General features: G+C 44.4%; 2 pseudogenes; one reads left to right on the top strand and one right to left on the bottom strand.

Annotated features, from left to right (window-relative positions):
- Positions 1-15133: 15133 nt before the first annotated feature.
- LOC127195367 (microtubule-associated protein RP/EB family member 1-like) lies at positions 15134-15965 on the bottom strand (annotated as a pseudogene).
- Positions 15966-18678: 2713 nt separating this feature from the next.
- Positions 18679-19610, top strand: LOC127195366 (microtubule-associated protein RP/EB family member 1-like; annotated as a pseudogene).
- Positions 19611-20894: the final 1284 nt, after the last annotated feature.

Genomic DNA, 20894 nt, shown 5'->3' with positions numbered 1-20894 from the left:
TATCTTCTAGATCTGAGATTCGTTCCTCCATCCTTTGGATTCTGTTAGAAAAGCTCACCTCTGTGTTGCTCGCCTTCTTCTCTGAGGTCTCATGTTCTCGTTTTTCTTCTGTCTGTGTGTTTATCATTGAATCCATTTTCATCTTCAGATCTTGAACTGATTTTTTTATTTCTTTCATCTGATTGTTTGCATATTCCTGCCTTTCTTCTATTGTTTCTTTATTGGTCTTCCGAGCTTGAACCGTTTTATTGATTCCCTTCATCTGGTTGTTTGTATTTTCCTGAAATTTTGCCAATGCCACACTATGTGCTTCTTTTATGTCTTCCACGTGTTTGGCTGCGTCTTCCTGCATTTGATTACGAATTTTATTTGTTTCCTCCATTATCATCCTCCTTACTAAGAATTTGAGGTCATTTTCTTGCATTTCCATTGTGTTTGAGTTCTCTGGATTGTTTTCTTTGGGATAACTGGGATCTGGAGATGCCGTATTGTTTTGTTTTGTTTGCACATGCTTTTCCACTATCCTTAAACATCTTGCCATCCCTGTTTTTGTTGGGTAGCTTCCAGAGTTGAATGGAGGGCGTCTGATGAGAGATTCACCTGTTTTCTCACAATTTCCCTAGGCCGGAAGCTCTGATGCTTCACTGGTCTGGATGGCAGGAGGCTAGTCCTGTTGTTTTGGACTCTCACAGCCAGTGATCCCCAGTTCTCCTGTGCTGTGGGTCATGCAATTTTTCTGGGTCTCTGAATGTGCGTTGGGTCAGGACAAAGTGTCTACAGCCTTCTGGGTCCACTTGTAGCACCGGAGCTCTCCAGGGACTGAAGGTGGTCAGGTGGAGGTGGTCTGATGGCCACTCTACTTCATGTCTCCCTGAGGATTCCTTAGTCCTGGAGCTTTGATGCTCTGCTGGTATGTGGTTCCTGGTAGCATTTCAAGACCCAAACTGCTTGCAGAATCCAGGTTAGTGTCACAGGGCCCAAACCGTTCACACACTGAGTCCAGTTCGTGTCTCTGGACCCAATTGGTTCTCAGGGCTTACTCCACGCACTTAGTCCAGTTAGTGCTGAGTCCAACCAGGGTCTTGGGCCCAAAGTGCACACTGAGCTTGCTGAGTTTAGTTAAAGTCTCAGAGTCCAAACTTCCTGCTGAGTCCAGTCAGAGTTTCAGGGCTGGGACTGCCTGCCAAGTCCAGCCAGCGACTCTGGGCCCAAACCATGCTCTGAGCTCAGCTAGGTTCTCTGGGGTCAAACCACCTGCCAAGCTCAGGTGGAGTCTCTGGGCCCAAACTGCCAGCCAAGTCCAGCCAGATTCTCAGGGATGGGACTGTGCCAAGCTCAGCTAGAATTTTAGGGCCCAAACTCCTGCCAAGTCCAGCCAGGGACACTGGGCCTGAACTACGCACCAAGCTCAGCTAGATTCTCAGGGCCCGAACTGTCTGCCGAGCTCAGCTAGGGACTCTGGGCCCAAAATGCATGAAAAGTCCAGACAGAGTTTCCGGGATGGGACTGCACACCAAGCTCAGCAAAGGACTTTGGGCCCAAAGCGCGTGCCACAGTCAGTTACAGTCTCAGGGCCCGAACTGCCCGCCAAGCTCAGCCATGAATACTGGACCCAAACTGCACACTGGGTCCAACCAGAATCTCAGGTCTGGGATTGCGTGAAAAGCTCAGCTAGAGTCTCTGGGCCCAATCTGCTCGCCAAGCTCTGTTAGGAACTGTGGCCCCAAACTGCACGCCAAGCTCAGCCAGAGTCTCAGGGGTGGAATTGCACACCGAGCTCAGCCAGGGACTCTGGACCCACACTGTGCGCTGAATTCAGCCAGGTACTCCAGGCCCAACCTCTGCACAGAGTCCAGCCAGAGTCTCAGGACCGTGACTGCATGCAAAGCTCAGCTAGAGTCTCTGGGCCCAACTGTGCACCAAGTCCAGCTAGGGACTCTGGGCCGAAACTGCACGCTGAGCTCAGCTAGTGTCTCAGATCAGAACTGCGCACTGAGCTGAGCTTGGGTTTCAGGAGCCGACCTGTGCACTGAGTCCAGTTTGGGATTCAGGGCACGATCCGTGCACCAAGTTGACCTTGGGTCATGGATCCCAAACCACATGGCATGGCCCAAATTCTGCTGACAGTCCCCTCTCCAGCAGCAACTCCCACCAGCCACCACACCAACTGCCTCCACCAGAGGGCTCCGAGCTGCAAACCTCAGCCACTGCCGCTGCTGCTGCCACCGCTCCAGTCTGAGAAAATCCGTGTTCTGTCTGTGTGCAGAGGCATGCAGGTCCTCTGCACCATGTCCCTTGGAACCGTGGAGCACTCCTGCTGCAGTGGTGTGGTTACCTTGATGTTCCTGGTTCAGAATTCTGTGCAATTCCCAGAATTGTTTATTGGAGCTTCTAAACATAGTCCACACTGCTAGCTGCCATCTTGGATCCTCACTGGTGCTTTTTGTCTTACACGTCTCTGCTCTTATTTTCTCCACCACCTGCTAAAAAATACTGGCTAGACCTAATGTTGATATTTGGCACAATTATGGAATATATTCATTAAACAGTTGTTGAGCAGAGCTCTGATTGAGCACTTTGCCCTCCAATGGAGACATGTGGTTGACAGAAAGGCACACAGAATGACTCTATTTCTCCAAACAGAACTTAGAGGCTCAGGTTATCCATCTGTGTGGGGAGGGGTGTTGACAGAGCACAGGTAAACCCTGCACTTGCTGTTGTCTTCTTTCCCGTCATTGAGCACCATTTCAGATGTCCTGTTCATCCCAGGTGTTACAAGTCAGAGCCCGTGCTAAAGCCACAGGCCTCCATTCCATTCTGAGGAAAAGGACATCATTGGTCATCATCATCTCTTAGCCAGACTTCCCTGTATCCTCTCACACCTTTGCTCCATCCTCACTGTGGAGTGTGTCTCCTTTTTTACACTCAGTTCCCACTCTTGCATAATAGAGTGGACCTCTCAGGTCTCCTAGGTCCCGATGCCCTCTAACCTGAAAAGGAGCCCTCGTGGTAGTGCCTATCTGCTTTCATATGTAGTTACTATGGATGTCCCAGTGCCAGTTGTCTCATAGCATAACTAAAGCCCTGTCTGTGCTTAGCTATCCTATGGCAATCTGACCTACTCCTTCCTTCCTTCTTGCCTTCCTTCTTTCCTTCCTTCCTTCCTTCCTTGGCTTTTCACTTAGGAATTATACACCAGCCTTCACCAACCCACCACCCAGCTCCCCACTGGAGCCTGAGGCCAAGTTATTGTGGAAGAAATGAACTTTTTACTAAAAAGTACAAAGCACCTCCTATGCTAACATGAAATGTTCTGCTCTGCTGACACCATTTGCTGTTATGATCACCTCCCACTCATCCCTGCCCTGCTCCATTCTCATCCTCCCGGATGCCCCACTCCACTCTTATGTCAGGAGCCATAGGACCTTGCCTGACCTGCCCCAGTGGCTGAGAGGCCCTGCTGGCTGAAAGCCACAGCTGTCTGCATACTTGAGATAATTATTCTGCCTAGCAACCACAAAGATCCAGCCTGACCTTGAGAAAGAGAACATTAGGTGTATCGAGACTTCTGTATAGTCGCCCCACTCCACACCTGCTGTCCTTGGGCCTGGCCCAGAAGATTTTGTAACTTTCCACTGCATACCTTCCTATCCCCCGCCCTCTCAGAAGCTCACTATAAATTTGGATACCCCCTTACAATAAACGGCCCTCGATAAGCAAAGTTTTTCCTGGGCTCATGTCTCTCTTTCGCCTAATTCTTTATTCACAGGTCGCGACCCTCCTCGCCACTCCACGAATAACTGAACCCGCGGGTCGGGAACACTCTTATTTCAATCACTTGCTCTCCATGCTTCACCCTCATCCTCCAGGACCCTACACTCCACAATTGTTTCAATCACTTCCCCCTGTGACCCTGTTTAATTTACTTGTCATCTACCTGGTCTCTCTCTCTGGGGCTTCCTCATTGGTTCCCTGTAAGTGGAGCCTCCTTCCAGGGCCTAGTCTGTTTCACTCTTGAGGGTTCTATAGATTCCCACAAGCCCAGCTCCCAATAAATGAAGATGGCTTAACCATAAGAGCCAAGAGGCCATTTCTCTACCTCCTCTTCCATTACTCAGTGAGCAAACTCCGTACTGCCACAGGAGAACCTGCATCACATCTTCTTTCTTCATCTTCCATAACTACCTCATCATCTCTCAGCAGGACTCCCAACAAGAGCATCCTAAGGAGCCTCTGTGTGTACACTCATCTCAATGAAGTCAGTTTAGTTTCCTTCCCCAAATCAGCAGTCAGTGCTTCACATAGGCCCTGGAAAATTGCCCAGAAATGCTTAGTGCTACCCCATGTGAGCGGACTGTATGGAAGTCAGTTGCCCGTGTTGAGTCTTTTGTGGTTCAGGGCATGTGTGGCTGGAGTATTGTGTGTCCATATGCTACCATAGAGATCAATGTTCAGTCTTTCCGCCAACCACTGCAATCAGTCCACACACAAAGCTTGGAGTTGAGGTCAAGTCCTCTCACAGTCCATTCTATGGGCTAAGAGTGAGTTTGGTCAGAGGACAAAACACTTTTCCCACCTTCACACAAAGACAGAGTAAAGAGATGAGGCCTCTCCAAAATTCTCTCTAAACATTTTGCTCCTTTTATTTGTCACTCAAATTCAATTTGTTTTTCCAAAATATGCTTTGTGTATTAACAACCCAGTGAACATGTTTCTTCTGGCTCTTCTTAAGGAAATCTCCTGTTATCACGTGTAGGTTGGGCTGTGTACCTCTCTTGCTTGGAATATTTCCCCCTTGTTTATTCTTAAGGTGCTGGGTTTGGGACGCAGGATCTCAAGCATATTAAGTATGTGCTCCGCCACGAAGGTGCATGCCAACCATGGAATCCCCCTCTAAATTTTGATTACACATTTATTGAACATATGTTCCTTTGGTTAGGCCTTACTTTACATTTGTGGTCAGTTTCCTCCATTTGCTTTGGGTGACCTGTAGGTAGGATGCATTTTACAGCCTATTGATGGTTGTTTGCATGTAGCCAAGTTCTATCACTTAAAATCTGGAAAAGGAAAGATAGATAAGAAAGTGTAAGGAAGAAAGATAACAGATCAAATAATTATTTTCTCAAAACAAAAAGCAAGCTGTGACACTTTCTCTATGTCTCTCTCTGTCTCTGTCTCTGTCTCTCTGTGTCTCTCTCTCTCTGCCCCCCCCTCTTTCTCTCTCATCGCCTTGTCTGCATGGCAATTTCTCTGCCCCCATTCCTTGGGACTGGTGTATCTGGCCAAGAGCTGCCATCCAAGAAGCCTGCCTTTATACTTTAATAAAATACCCCAGCTGCAAATTAACATACTTCTCAGTAGCTACAAAATACTGTAACCTTCAAACTCTAACATGCTTCAATGGAAGTTTTGAATTTGTTTTAGGCTTTACTCAATTCATTGTAGTGGAAGTCTCTTCATAGTCCAGGCTGGCCTTGAGCACATAGAGATCTGCTTGCTGCTACCTCTTGAATGCTGAGATTAAATGCATGTGCCACCATGCCCAGATTTTTCAGAGAATTATTTTTAAATAAACATTGTGTGGCTACACAATGGCCACAGAAAGATAAGATAAGTAAGTCATCTTTCTCCACCAATAATGTTACATTATTATCACATTGCTGTATAACCCTATACATGTAAGCTCATTCCTAGGGATTTTTCCTAAGATATGCCAGGAAAGTTTTTCCTGCATTACCATGATGTAGAATGTTCTTCCTATGGTACTATTAATTTAATGATGGTATAGTATGGAATTGCATGATTGTACCCTCAATGTTTAGGCATTTTCTGATCATCACTTTTGTCTACATATTCATGTACTTCTGGGGACAACATCATTATAACTAATATTCGATACAGCAGTACACTTATCCTGCTACACCCACAGAATATTTGTTCCAGGAATCCTAGAAGGTACCAAATTTCATCCCTGTTGAGTCTTATATAAAATAACCTAATACATGCCTATAGCCTATGCACATGCTCCCATTGACATCAAATCATCTCCAGACTTACAACTCCTAAGTGAACTCAAGTGATCTGTAAGCAGTTGTTACTGTGTGACAAGGTATAGTCAGTGCAAAGGCATTTTCCATATCCATAAATTGGTGGAATCCATAGATGCATACACACAGATTAGAAAAATAAGCAATTAAAATATCTAGGAGACTGAAGAGGGTTCAGCCGTCAAAGGCATTTGATAGTCTTGCAGAAGACCCAAGTTCAGATTATAGCACTCATATGGTAGTTCACAACTGCCTGTAACTCTGACTCCTGGAGGATCCATAACCTCTTCTGGCCTCTGGTGTGACTGCATGCCTGTGATACACAAACATACATACAGGCAAACATCTCCATATAAAAATAAAATAATCTATTTTTGAAAAAATATAGCTAGGATATAGAGTGGTAATGAACTTCTATATATTTAGGACTTTGGAAGTCGAGATTAGGAGGATGCCAAATTTGAGGACAGTCTGAGCTATACCACAAAATCATGTCACAAAACAGTCATAAATCAATAAATTCTACAAATATAACTATTGAGTCAAATGTTAAGCTAATGGTGTCTATAAATACACTGTTGCCTGGAATCATCACACTGACCTCAATCATTGAGATCAATGACTGGCCGACATTACTACCTTCACCCATGGAATTGCCATTAGAACACAGAATGTAAACCATGGAAATATCCTGGAAGATGGTCTGTGCCTGAGTGTCACACTCGCTGCCACTGGACCCAGCCCAGTGCCTGTGTTTCCTAAAGTGTCCGGGCCATTCTGTGCAAGCCAATAGTCTCAAGAGCCAGCAGTACAGCCCCAGCCCTTCTGTCTAGAGTCACAGGACACGAAGCATTAGAGGTGGCATGCAATGGAAAAAGGAGAGTGATAATGTATCTAAAAGATAGAGCAAAATAAATTAGGAATTTAGATGAAAATCAGGCTGTGTTTGTTTACAGTTTTCAATGAGGGGATATAAAAATAGGGTGAAGAGGGAAGAGGAGACGGATCTTGAAGTGGCTGGTGAATATGGCCAAAATGTGCTATAAAAAGACAATAAAAATACTCTTTTGTAACAACACTTTGCAAAACCTAGGCCTCTAAGACACTCTAGTGAATAAAGGCTTTGGTGTTTATCAGTGATTTCCTTCACTTTAGATTGAAGAATAAGTTAGTGGTCCAAGCTTGAGCACATACAGAGGACATTGGTATATGCCAAGTGTGTGTGTGTGTGTGTGTGTGTGTGTGTGTCTGTGTGTGTGTGTGTGTGTGTGTCTGTATGTGTCTGTGTCTGTGTGACATGGAGAGCATGATGGAGAGGCTAAGGAGCTGAGGGATCAGCATCTCCAGCAAGTTTCTTCTAGCGAGCAGCTGAGTTGGCAGCTGTGACCAGTGATTGTCTTTTATTACCACTTTACAAGAAAAAGTGATTTTCACACTTTTTTTTCTGAGAAAGGAAATAAAAGCTCTTCACTTGTTCTCCACAGCTCTCAGGAGATGCACCCATTGTGGTTTTGAGAATCTGTCTGGCTGTCACTAAATCTACCTGAGCACTGCCAGGTGTGAAGTGAATAGTCATTTCTTTAGTGTTAGTCAATGGCTGGGGGATTCTGTAGGAAAGTGTCATGACACAGGCCGTGTATCAGCAAATGCTATGAGCACAGTGGGAAGAAGTGGTAGAGAACCCTTTCCATGGAGTGTCTCATATCCTGCTGTCTCGTTATTTCCTTTAAAGAGCCATAGTAAGTGATATGAAAACTGTCCCGTCAGGTAGGGTCTGAACTGAGGTGGGTTTTACTCTTCCTGCTGTTGTGACAAGAAGTAGGACCAAGACTAGGCAGGAACAGCAAGGCAGGGAGAATGAGCCAAGATGAAGGGCTCTCTAAACACCTGGCGTTCTCCCCGTAGGCACTGGTGCTCATTTTGAGCAAGAGTGTGAGGTTTAGAGGAAGTGTTCAAGGATGGTGTGGGAACACGAAGAAGATTAAAGATCATGAAGAAGAAAAGAAGCTAAAGCCCAGTCTAGAAGTTTGAAGATGCAGCTGGAAGATGCTAGTGTGATTATTAGTGGGCTTAACAGAGACATTCTGGATATGTTTACTATTATTATTATTATTATTATTATTATTATTATTATTATTATTATTATTATGTGAGTGACTCTTCCAGAGGGACATGCAGCCATAAATTTAACTTGAAGACCCCACCATATGAGGATAAGGTATTGTTGGACATTCTCTGAAGCTGTTTTGTTCATAATCCTTTGAGTCATGGACAGTCTCTTCCTTAAAAGAATTGAGAGCAAGGAGATAAGACCTGATGATGTCCAGTAGAGGGGTGTGTTTCCCCCAAGGGGGAGTTCTCACATAGATTAAGGGTAGTGTCCTGGAAACAAAAGCAGGTGGAAGCACAAATCAAGAGTTGGCCTGACTTAGTGCTCATTCCAGATGCCAGGAGGGGATTCTTGTCCTCTTCCACAGCATTCTAGGCTTGCCTTCCTCTGCCTCTTTACTTGTGTGGATGTATCACCTGTGTGAAATTTGAACCCCACTTCCATCCTCTCCCTATTTCTTTCCCCAAGAAATCCACACTATTTATTACTTATAACTGTGACTTAGACCATATCCTATAATGTTAGCCCCCTATATCCCAGCATTCCCATAGGCCCTACGAGACCACACAGTTGCTGCTGTTGAGTTGAGGAGAGCAAAGAAGGTACAGATGAAGACCTCTTTCACCTCTGACCCCTGGCAACATTCATGTGATCACATTTAGGCTTTGTGTCCCAGGTATGCTCAGCTCAAACTGGTCCTGGGACTTAATTGGTAGTCTTAATTAAAATATGTAAATCATACATGAAATAAAACAAGGGAACATACATCTTTCTTCTAATGTTACTTGAATGACATCAATGGGACCAAGATATTTTTTAGCTTCATATTATCTTAGGATTGGTAAAGAATTTATTTTCACATCAGGGCACAATAAAGGTAAATAGGAATAATTTTTGAAGTTGCATTCAAAGAAACTGAACCAGTGGAAGAAGCAAGTGACAGTAGTGTTGGCTAAAAATAAAATCAGAAATAAAAATCAAAAATTAAATGTCCCAATATCAATGTAATTAAAGCAAGAGCATCACGTGTCAATCTGTTATGGTAACACTAGAAAACCACTTAAGGAAAAGCTTTGGTGAAGATTGTGGAATGTGTCTACCTCAGTGAAGTCCTGACTTTCAAACCACCCAGACATAAGAGTTAATGCAGCCAGAGTAGTAAAGCCTCTAGCTAACCTGTGGGAAGGGGAATTCACCTTAAGTCCACCTGAGGAGCTGGGAGAAACAATTATCCCATTAATGAGATAATTTCTTACCTTTCCTCCCCAGAATGCCCACCACTGATGCGCTGTCAAACTCTGTCAGGGCTGTTTGGCCTTGCTACTCCTGAAGTCAAAACAACTTTTCTGTTTGCCTTTTTGTTTTCCTATCTCTCTAAAGTGCTAGCCAGTGCCCAAGAAAGCTTGATCTCATCCATTGCATATTTTTGCCATTAAAAATTTCAGTGTTTTTATCTGAAAGATAATATCACATGCATGCTGATATCAGATATTTTTATTTCCTAAATGTAATAAGGAAAAAACTCGCTCTCTCCTGCCATTTGGCTGCCTGCTTATGGCCTAACTCAAGAGACAGGCTTTCTCTCTTCCTCTTTGCCATCACCCCTGGGCACATCCACACTGACGTGCCATGTGATTATCCTTTGACACTCCAAGAAAATTGTCTTAAAGCTCCCTCCTCAGTCTGTTATTATGTCATTTTATCAGCAAAACGAAGAACGGAGGGGGGCTCGGGGGGGGGGGGGACCGTAGTTACTCCAGAAACAGAACCTCTAGGATTCATCCAAAGTTGTACTGTGAAGCAATTTGAATTCAGACAAGCACAGAATCTTAATGAGGTAATTAAGTACTTACCTCAGAACTCAGGGGACACTCAACAGTCACCACCACCAACAACAAAAACCAGAAGGCCAAAGCAGGAGTTAATGCCTGAGAGCAAGTGTGTGGTGGTAAATCTGAGGTGACAAAGCAGTGGGCAGCGAAACAGGCGCATTCACCTCGGTAAGTCACATGAGAGAAATGAAAGCAAAAGTCAGTGAAGTCAGAGACCAAGTAAGAGCAAGAGTGTGCACGTCTAGACTGTGAAATGCCTTCAGGGTTGTTTAAATTTCGATGTGGGGATTAGCTTGAAAGTCATAATACACGCATAATATCTGCAGCCTTGTAAGTGACTAAGACAAGAAAACTTGTGTCAGTCACTGAGTGTCACAAGGATAATAAGAGTAACTAAAGGACCTAGGCATCGGGTCCCTCGCTTAGCTTAAGTGATCACACTACAGGGAATGGTTTTGAGCGAGTAGCCTGTGTGGACATTTTCATCAAAGTCTGCTCAGCTTGGAAGCTTCAGGATGGAGAGTCACCTGGAAGTTAAGAGTCTGCACTATACTTCCAGACAAACCACATTCAAATTCTACCACACACTTATGGCAGTTCACAACCACCTGTAAGCAGATCACTTCCTGTGGCTATGGATCTGACAACACTGACCTATGTACTCTCTCTCTTTCTCTTTCTCTTACACAAACACACACACACATAAAAAACACACAGAGTGCATACTCACAGAGACACATGTGGTGCACACTCACATACACAGTATACACTAACATATGCACACATGGTAAATACAGACACAGACACACGTACATGGTACATACTCTCATACCCAGTGTATCTCACATGTGGTATGTACTCTCATACACACACACACACACACACACACACACACACACACACTATACACAGTATACACTCACAGTCACACATATGATTAAATATAAAATAATGAATTTTGAGGGAGATATTTCATGGTACCAAATAAACCAGCAAATATCTACAAGACATTTATTGTATTCATTTTACTTGCAAATTAAGTAATTTACCAATAAAACGCAACAGAAAATATACTGAGAAGCAGAAATATATTGTGTACACTGAGGTTAAGCTGGCCTTTGGTGTAGCTGGGGTGGAACTGTGCAGGGCCCAGAGTGTGACGTCATGTGTCCTGGTCTGCCACCTGCCACCTCAGTCACTTAAGACAGCATCTCTCACTGAACCTGGATCTAGGCTGATGGCCAGCAGGCCCCAGGCATCCTCTATCTCTGCACCCCACACTCAGGGACCTGGTCATGCCTGACCTTTTACATGGGTGCCAGAGACTCAAGCACAGGTCTTGCTGCTTGTAAAACAGGCACTCTCACCCACTGGACCATCTCTCCAGCACCTACATGTATTTCCAGCCTTTCATCTTTCTCCAGATATGGGAAGCCATGAAGCGGAGCTTGATGCTCAGGCTTCCGGCTAGGGGTCTGGTAATGGCACCTTCACTCTGAGGTCTCTGTCTGGGGCATTGGAAAGACAGCCATGTAGTAACGAGGTATTTCAGGCAAGACATCTCCCATACAGTTGCAGAAGTCACATACAGTGAGATGAATGTTAGGTGAGTCCATGTGTGCTTGTGGAAGGATATTCCATGACAAACCCAAAGTAGAGAAGCTATTGATGTAGTTTTCGGTCCAATAGCCCAAGACACTATCCTGTTTCCACACCTCTGGGGAAAAAAGACGCACCAGCCATCTGGAGCTTCTGCTCTCACATGGTCCTACCCACCCGACCCCATCCCACACTCTCCAGCCCCATCTCATTCTCATCTGTACCAAGGTCGATATTCTTCAGAAAGCCCTCCCTATCCTGTGTCCTGCCTTCCTTATTATTTCTACATTCTACCAAAAGAAAAAAAAACAGATAAAAGAAAATAAATAAGACTGAAAATGGTAATCTGCTGGGGTGGGAAATATTTTGATTTCTTAGGTTCTACTTATTTCTCAGTCGGGTTATTGCTCAATGTTCATGTCTTTTTTTTATTTATTCAGATTACACCTCAATTGTCATCTCATCACTTATATGCTCCCGTTCCTCTCCCCCTCATACTTTCACTGTATTCCCCTCCACTAGGTCTAAGACTGAGGGGGACCTCCTCCCCACTATATGGTCATAGGCTATCAAATCTAATCTTTTTAACCTGCTTATTCTTTCTCTGAGTGCCATCAGACCTCCCCACCAAGAGGAAGTGGTCAAATACTTGGCACCAGAGTTCATGTCAGAGTCAGTCCCCACTCTCTACATAACTGGAAAATGTCCTGTCCATTGTCTAGATCAGAGTAGGGGTTTAATGTTTATTGCTTGTAATGTCCTTGGTTAATGCAATAGCTTGAACAGAACTGCCTGGGCCCAAATCCACACATCACAATGTTCTTGAAAGTTTCTAGGTCCCTTTGGGTCCTTCTATTTCCCTATCTCCTATATTTGTCTTACCTAGAGTCCCAGTGGGATGTATTCATACCTATCCCAATCTCCTGGTAAGTGAAGACTTTCATGGGACACACATTTTGGGCTAGTGTCCAATTATAAGTGAACATATACCATGTGAGTCTTTCTGCTTCTGGGTTAACTTACTCAGTATGACCATTTCTTGTTCCGTCCATTTGTCCACCAATTTTGGGATTTCCTTGTTTTTAATAGCTGAGTAATATTCCATAGTGTAAATGTACCACAGCGTCTTTATCCATTCTTCTACTGAGGGACATTTAGGCTGTTTCTAGGTTCTGGCTATTATGAATAAGGCTGCTATGAACTTGGTTGAGCTTATGTCCTTGCTGTGTGGAGGAGCATCTTCTGGGTATATTCCAAAAAGTGGGATATCTAGGTCTTCAGGAAGCCCTATTCCCAGTTTTTGGAGATAGTGCCAGATAGATTTCCAAAGTGGTTGTACAAGTTTGCATTCCCACCAGCAATGAAGGAGTGTTCCTCTTTCTCCACATTCTCACCAGCATGTGAATTTTCCTCTCAGCACTGTCTTCAATGTGTCCCACAAATTTGGGTATGTTGTTCCTTTATTTTCATTGAATTGCAGGAAGTTGTCAATTTCTTTATTTCTTCCCTGACTCAGGGGTCATTAAGTTTAGTTTCCATATGTGTGTAGGCTTTTTGTTATTTCTGCTGTTGTTGAAGTCAAACCTTGGACCATGGTGATCTGATAGGATACAAGGTATTATTTCAATCTTCTTGAATCTGTTGAGGCTTGCTTTGTGGCCTACTGTGTGATCAGTTTTGGAGAAGGTTCCATGGGGTGCTGAGAAGAAGGTATAATTCTTTGTGTTTGGATGAAAAGTTCTGTAGGTATCTGTTAGATCCATTTGATTCATGACATTGGTTAATGATATTATTTCTCAGCTTAGTTTCTGTTTCAATGACCTATCCTTCAGTGAAAGTGGTGGTTGAAGTCTCCCACTATTAATGGGTGGTTTAAGCTTTGTTAACAGGTCTTTTACAAATATGGGTGCCCTTGTATTAGAAGCATAGTTGTTCAGAGTTGTCATGTCATCTTCCTTGACTTTACGTTTGATGAGTATAAAGTGTCCTTCCTCAACTCTTTTGATTACTGTTGATGTAAAGTCTATTTTATTAGATAATAAAATGGCTACAGCAGATTGCTTCCTGTGTCCATTTGCTTGGAATACTTTTACCCTGAGATAATATTTATCCTTGTGACTGAGATGTATTTCTTGGATGTAGAAGCATGTTAGGTCTTGTTTATGCATCCAGTCAGTTAGTCTGTGTCTTTTTTATAAGAGAATTGAGACCATTTATGTTGAGAAATATTAGTGACCAGTGACAGACTGTTAAGTTCCTTGACTTTGATGTTGGTTTCAGTAGAGTTCTTGTGTGGTTATGTTTTTGTGACAGTATAATCATCTATTTGCCATGTAGTTTTGGTTGTAGTTTGTCATTTTGGGTTGGAGTTTTCCTTTTATTAACTTCTGTAAGGCCGGATTAGTGGTTAGGTACTGTTTAAATTTGTTTTTATCATGGAATATTTTGTTTTCTTCATCCCTGACCCTTTGCCTGGAGAAGCATCCTAACCTAGCCACCTGACTCATGGACTGAGCTGGTGCCATGTTTAAAACACAAGTTTACTGAGTGTTCCTAGGAAGGGCCTTTGTGGAGATGGACAGCAGGGATCTGGTGACAACAGTGGGATTCACTAAGTGTGGTCTTATTTCAGAGCCTCTTCTAGGAAGTTTCCTGTGTGGCCATTGAGACCCCAATCCCTCTCAGGGTTCACGTCTTCAAGAATTTCCTCTTAACTCTTCTAACAGTACTTTATGGTGCATTTTCTCTTATACAGTATTTTCTTGTTAGTTTCATTTTATTTGCTTGTTTGGCAAAGGTTTCACCTTATTGTGAGCTGTGAGGTTATGAACTTTGGAAGGACGTGAGAAGGAAAAAATGAATTCTTTGTTCAGAAACCATGAGACAGCAAACTCACTTTGGTGTTATGTGAAGTCACACATACTGATGGTGGTACGTTCAGGACTTCCTGGCTAGAAAAAGGGACAGAGAGCCAGTCTGGTCATCAGGCACGGCAGCGTATAGTGTGATCATCTCAGATCTGCATCTGAGGGTTGGCCCTGAGTCTCCATATTCTTACAACCCTTATGGTGAATTTTGGAGAGACACCTGGATAATAATGGGAAAGAAGATAGACAATTCAGAAGGAAAAGAGACAGAACAATTCAGAGGCGTGCCTCACCTCACCATGGCCTGGCCCAAGTTGGAGAAAAGGGGGCAAATCAAAAGGATTCACTGTGACATTTTATGGTCATTAGCTTAGAACACTTAAGGCATTTATTTATTAATTCCTTCTCTATCTGAATTTCACATTAGCTTAAAATTTAATTCAGTCTTTAAATTTCTTTGAGGATATCACCTCATGTATTACAAAAACCCCTTCTCCATCAGACAGTGTGACCAGAACCAACTAGATGTTAGTACTGTTGCCCTACACGGCAACAGCTCCTAAGTCAAACTCATCTGAAAAGGCCAGACTTCTGCAAGGTGCACTTTGAAGAAGATGTACTTTTTGCTTATGGCAAGAAACCAGTGAATCCTCTAAGAATAATAAAAGGGAATATTTAACAGTTAAGCACATGGTTTGGAGTGAAGACTTCAGATGTTGCTCTGCTGGTCCAGGCTGCTTAATACTCTTCTTGTTCCTCCTGTGGGTCCCTTTCATCAGGTATCACAAAGCCTTCATCTGAGGCATAAAGAATATCTACAGTTCTCTGTGGTGCAGGGTTGTTTCTTCCTCATTCTCCAGGCAAATCAGCTCAATGTTCCTTAGCTTTCCGAAGTAGCCGTCTCTCTCCTTCCCCAGGGCTTCAGCAGTCAGCTTCAATACTTTGCCCTCTGCGTCAATCCCTCTGTGTCACCATCCCCAGTGCCCACACCAGGATTCTTTCGCACCATCCCAGGGCCAGCCTCCGGAGCTGCAATAGTTCTCTATGTGACAATGAATCTCTGTGGAGCTGCAGGCCCAGAGAGGACAGCTTTCTTCTGTTCACTCAGAGCTGGAGTGACAAGAGAAAGAGTTTGACCTTGTCTGGCATCTACAGGGCCATACTCTTTTCCATCATGATTTGCATCAAAAAACTTCTTGAACCATTGGACAAATTCAAAATTGTCCTGAAATTTTCCTTTTGCTAATGTATCCACAGGACTAATTTTGCAACACCCATCCTCTTGAAGCCTGCTTGTAGTATTTTGAAGTTCCAAATATGTTCATGTTTGAGCTTAGCTTCCAGTTTCACTTCCTTCAAGGCAATGCAGACAAAGTGACAGGATGCAGCCCCTGAATACAATGTTCTGTCTTCATCATATTCAACTGCAGACAGTCATTGATCCAAGCCAGCATGTATGTAGACTCAGAGTGTCACTGGTGATTGACATCAAATACACATTGGCTGCCATCTTTGGCTCTGAGGGAACCTGTGTCTTCTGTTTGTGCACCGTGCTCTGGTTCCATCTTCTTCTCCTGAGTTCTTCCTGCCTGCACTCAATACAACAATTCATAATCAGGAAGGAGGATCTCTAAGAGAATTTTCCATACAACTGGGTGCCAGGAAGACAGAGGAACTGGGTAAGCCTGCCTTGTGTCATCTCAGCTGTGTCAGCTATGCTAGACAGCCCCTGTGCCTCCAAAGTAGGCAACTGTCCACTTAGGCCCATAAACCACTTTCCTCCCAGAGTCATGTGATATTTTCTTTTGGAGCTCACTAGGCTCCCTTGGCTCTTCATTTATGTGCACAGAAGAAGGGCCATGTACAAAAGCATGGCTGCAGTGTAGCCCCACAGGGACCACATCCCTGAGGAAAACAGATTCTCCCTGCCCCAGTATCTACCAAGTATTAATAGCTACGGTGGGCCTTCGTAAGCTCCTTCCCCATCTGTGCTTGGATTGTGTTTGGCTTCATCTTGTATCAATTTTATGCACTCCCTTCCCCTTCCGCTTCCCCCTCCCCATTCCTGTGCCCCTCTTTGTGACAATCTCAGGGTTGCCTTGACTGGTGCACACCATCAGTGCAGCTCCCCTTGCTCCTCTTCCATCCACACAGGATGGACACCTGATCAGTGAGTGTTAGCAGGTGACAGTGGCACTCACAAGAGGCATTTGGGGCATTTGCTGAAACATCATTAACTACCCACGCAAGGATGTCTCCTTACCTACTGAAGGGATCACACCTTGGCTTCTTAAACTGTTGGGGGAGTCACTGAATGTGGAGGTGAGGAAATGTGGCAGCAATAAAAGTGTCTGAATGCAAGATGACCAAACCAAACCATGAGCCTCTGTTCTGAGTGCACAGCAGCCACACTCCACTGAGCATGTCATGTTAGCACACAAGGATGATGGACTGAGTCAAGTGGGGGAGAGGGGGGAGGGAGAGGGGGAGGGAGAGGAATGGAGATAACCATGGGACACCTTGATGTCTCTGCCCCTCATCTTTTAAAATACACAACAGCAGGCACAGATGTAGCTGACTAGATTGTGGCCTTCCTCTGACAGGACCAGCGACACCTCTGTGGTTTTTGGTAGAGGGGCCCAGTGGTGGTCTGCCTCCCCCCACCACCTGTGAAGCTTAAGCGTGGGAAAGAGCAACAGCTATAGCCATATTGTGTTTTTGACAAGTTGGTGGCTCCAGCCCCACCCAACACCATCTCTCACCACCAGGCAGTGTCCCAGTACCCCCCAGGTGTGAGTAGTTGCCTGCGCACACCCCTCACCACCAAACAGTGCCCCAACACCCTCAGGTGTAATCAGTTACCAATGCGCATCTCTCCATACCCAAGAAGTGAGTGCCCCAGCACCAGCAGGTGTGAGCAGTTGCAGGTACATACCACCAACCCCAGGCAGTGCCCCAGTATTCTCAGATGTGAGCAGGTGTGAGCACTTGTCTGTGCAAATCCTTCACCCCCAGGCATTGCCCCAGTACCCTTAGGTGTGAGCAGTTGCCTGTGCACATCTCTCCACCCACAGGTAGTGCTGCAACACCCTCAAGTGTAGTCAGTTACCTATGCACAGCTCTTCACCCCCAGCTAGTGTCCCAGCACCCTCGGGTGTGAGCAGTTGCCTGTGCGTATCCCTCATACCCAGGCAGTGCTGCAGTACTATCAGATGTGAGCAGTTGCCTGTGCACATCCACAACCACCAGGCATTGCCCCAGCACCCGCAGGTGTGAGCAGGTGTGATCAGTGGCTCGCCATTGGGTCTCTCTCAGTTTGCTGTTTGGTGAATTGGTCTTTCCACCATTGTGACACCATCTTCCATCAGGCTGTCAGCAGAGCAGGAGTGATGCCCTGGAGTTGCTGGACTGTGAGAAGTGCTCCCTTCTTCTTTATAGCGTTGCCCACTCTCAAGTGCTTCCTTACAGTAATTAAAGATAGATATTACACAAGCCTAGTGAACTTACTACTCTGCAACCTTTCCGGTTGTGGTTAAACTATCAGTACTGTCTAATAATGTTTATTATCAGGCCTATAATTATTGTTATGTCAGTATAACCCACTAGCAATAATCAAGACCCAGACATCTGTTATACATTAAAGTAGACTTAGTTAACCTGGGGTAGGGCAGATATAAATACTCTAAACTACTTCCCATAGTGGGGCAGGTATCCCGTACCTGGGATATGGGATATGGGATCTGGAATCCCTGCCCCAATCCCATATCATCAGCTTCTAATAATTTCCATCAAGATACCTTCCATCCATAATCCCATATGCTTGCTAATATTCTCTAACTGGTCCAACTCTCCATCCACGCCAGCCATGTGCTTCTCTTCCACGTAACCCATGATGGTGAAATTTTCTTTTCCGGTCTTCTCCTTACATCTCTCTCCTTCCCAAGATTCTCTCTGTCTCCCACAAGCCCAGGAACCTTAGCCACACCTACCCATTTGCCCTGCCCAGGTGATGGTCTTTCTTCAGTCAAAAGATGGGCCCTAGAGACAACAAACAGTAATTAACATCAAAATACATCACACCATCCTCCAACACTTTCCTGTGATAGTGAGATTATGATTTGTTGTATTGCCTGTGGGTAGGTGGTGTTTGAAGGTTTGAATGAGTTGAAGACTAACAGAGCAGGATGCTCAAACAGCAGACACAGGTCCCCTCAGAGCCAAAAATGGCAGTGAATGTGTATTCAATGTCAGTCACCAGTGACACCCTAAGTCTACATACATGCTGGCTTGGATCAATGACTGTCTGCAGTTGAATATGATGAAGACAGAACATTGTGTTCACGGGCTGCATCCTGTCAGTTTGTAGGCGTGCTCTTCCCTGTCTCCATTGCCTTGAAGGAAGTGAAACTGGAAGCTAAGCTCAACATGAACATATTTGGAACTTCAAAATACTACAAGCAGGCTTCAAGAGGATGGGTGTTGCAAAATTAGTCCTGTGGATACATTAGCAAAAGGAAAATTTCAGGACAATTTTGAATTTGTCCAATGGTTCAAGAAGTTTTTATATGCAAATCATGATGGAAAAGAGTATGGCCCTGTAGATGCCAGACAAGGTCAAACTGTGGTAGCTCTTTCTCTTGTCACTCCAGCTCTGAGTGAACAGAAGAAAGCTGTCCTCTCTGGGCCTGCAGCTCCACAGAGATTCATTGTCACATAGAGAACTATTGCAGCTCCGGAGGCTGGCCCTGGGATGGTGCGAAAGAATCCTGGTGTGGGCACTGGGGACGGTGACACAGAGGGATTGAAGCAGAGGGCAAAGTATTGAAGCTGACTGCTGAAGCCCTGGGGAAGGAGAAAGACGGCTACTTCGGAAAGCTAAGGAACATTGAGCTGATTTGCCTGGAGAATGAGGAGGAAACAGCCCTGCACCACAGAGAACTGTAGATATTCTTTATGCCTCAGATGAAGGCTTTGTGATACCTGATGAAAGGGACCCACAGGAGGAACAAGAAGAGTATTAAGCAGCCTGGACCAGCAGAGCAACATCTGAAGTCTTCACTCCAAACCATGTGCTTAACTGTTAAATACTCCCTTTTATTATTCTTAGAGGATTCACTGGTTTCTTGCCATAAGCAAAAAGTACATCTTCTTCAAAGTGCACCTTGCAGAAGTCTGGCCTTTTCAGATGAGTTTGACTTAGGAGCTGTTGCCGTGTAGGGCAACAGTACTAACATTTAGTTGGTTCTGGTCACACTGTCTGATGGAGAAGGGGGTTTTGTAATACATGAGGTGATATCCTCAAAGAAATTTAAAGACTGAATTAAATTTTAAGCTAATGTGAAATTCTGGCAGAGAACAAATAAATAAATAAATGCCTTAAGAATAAAAAGATATGATATATTGGGTTTCTCTGGTTGTTAGAAAGAGGAGAAGGTATGGATGTGTTTTCCTGGGACACATGAAAAAATTTCTTCTAACTGGATCTTTGTGCTATAATTATCAGTCTATCTTTTCCTGTTTCTCATCCACCTGTTCCCCCTTTTCCATTCTCCCTCCCTCCCTCCCTCTCTGTCCTCTGTTTCCCTTTCTGTCTCCTTTTAATCTTCTCTCCTCTTTCCCCCTTTTCTTCCAGTATCTCTTCTTCATCACACTCTTATTTATTTGCTTATGAGTTTCTTTTTAATTTTTCATTATTTGAGAATGTATCAGTGCATATAATGTATTTTATCAAATCCACCTTTTTTCTTTCAATTCCAATTATTTCTCTCTATCTCTACCACTCATCATTCCGACTTCATGTGTTTAAAAACAAACAAGCAAGCAAACATACAAACAAAAGAATAGACGCCCCACTGAGCCCCATTAGTGCTATGGGCATGTATGTGTGTATAAGACCACCTACTAAAGGTACTTCATCCTTAAAGAAAACTGACTCTGCCTCCTCCAGGAGCCATCCTTTGCAAATACATCCTCAGCTAGGCATGGGACTTCATGTACCATAAGTGATTCTGGCTGGCTGGCTTAGTATGGTGTGGGTTCCAGGCATCAGTCCCAGAAGGTTAGTTCTGTGCAAATGAGCTGTCAGGCCCAGCTTCCCCTCAGTCACTGACTTCCTCTGGCCCTTACAATTCCCCCTCCACCCCCAGTTGATCCCTGAGCTAAGGCACAGGAGGCATGATACAGAGACTTCCTTTAGAGCACTCCTAATGCCTCTGCCTCAGCTTCACAAATGACTAGGGCTTTGGGATTGTGAGAAACTAAGACACAGCAGAGGAGGAAAGTCCAGAGGCAAACATATGAGAGGTGCATCCCTGGGAGACTTGCTACCTAATGCACCTGGGTTTCACTTAATCAGGGGGGCATGATCAGAATAGTCCCATTATACAAGCTCAGGGAAGGCAGATTCTAAGCTAATGGCCATAAAAGGTCACAGTTTATC

Source organism: Acomys russatus, chromosome 11, assembly GCF_903995435.1.
Source record: "Acomys russatus chromosome 11, mAcoRus1.1, whole genome shotgun sequence".
In the NCBI taxonomy this organism is placed as follows: Eukaryota; Metazoa; Chordata; class Mammalia; order Rodentia; family Muridae; genus Acomys; species Acomys russatus.
The sequence above is the reverse complement of the archived record's forward strand: the minus strand, read 5'-3'. Positions and strand labels throughout refer to the sequence as shown.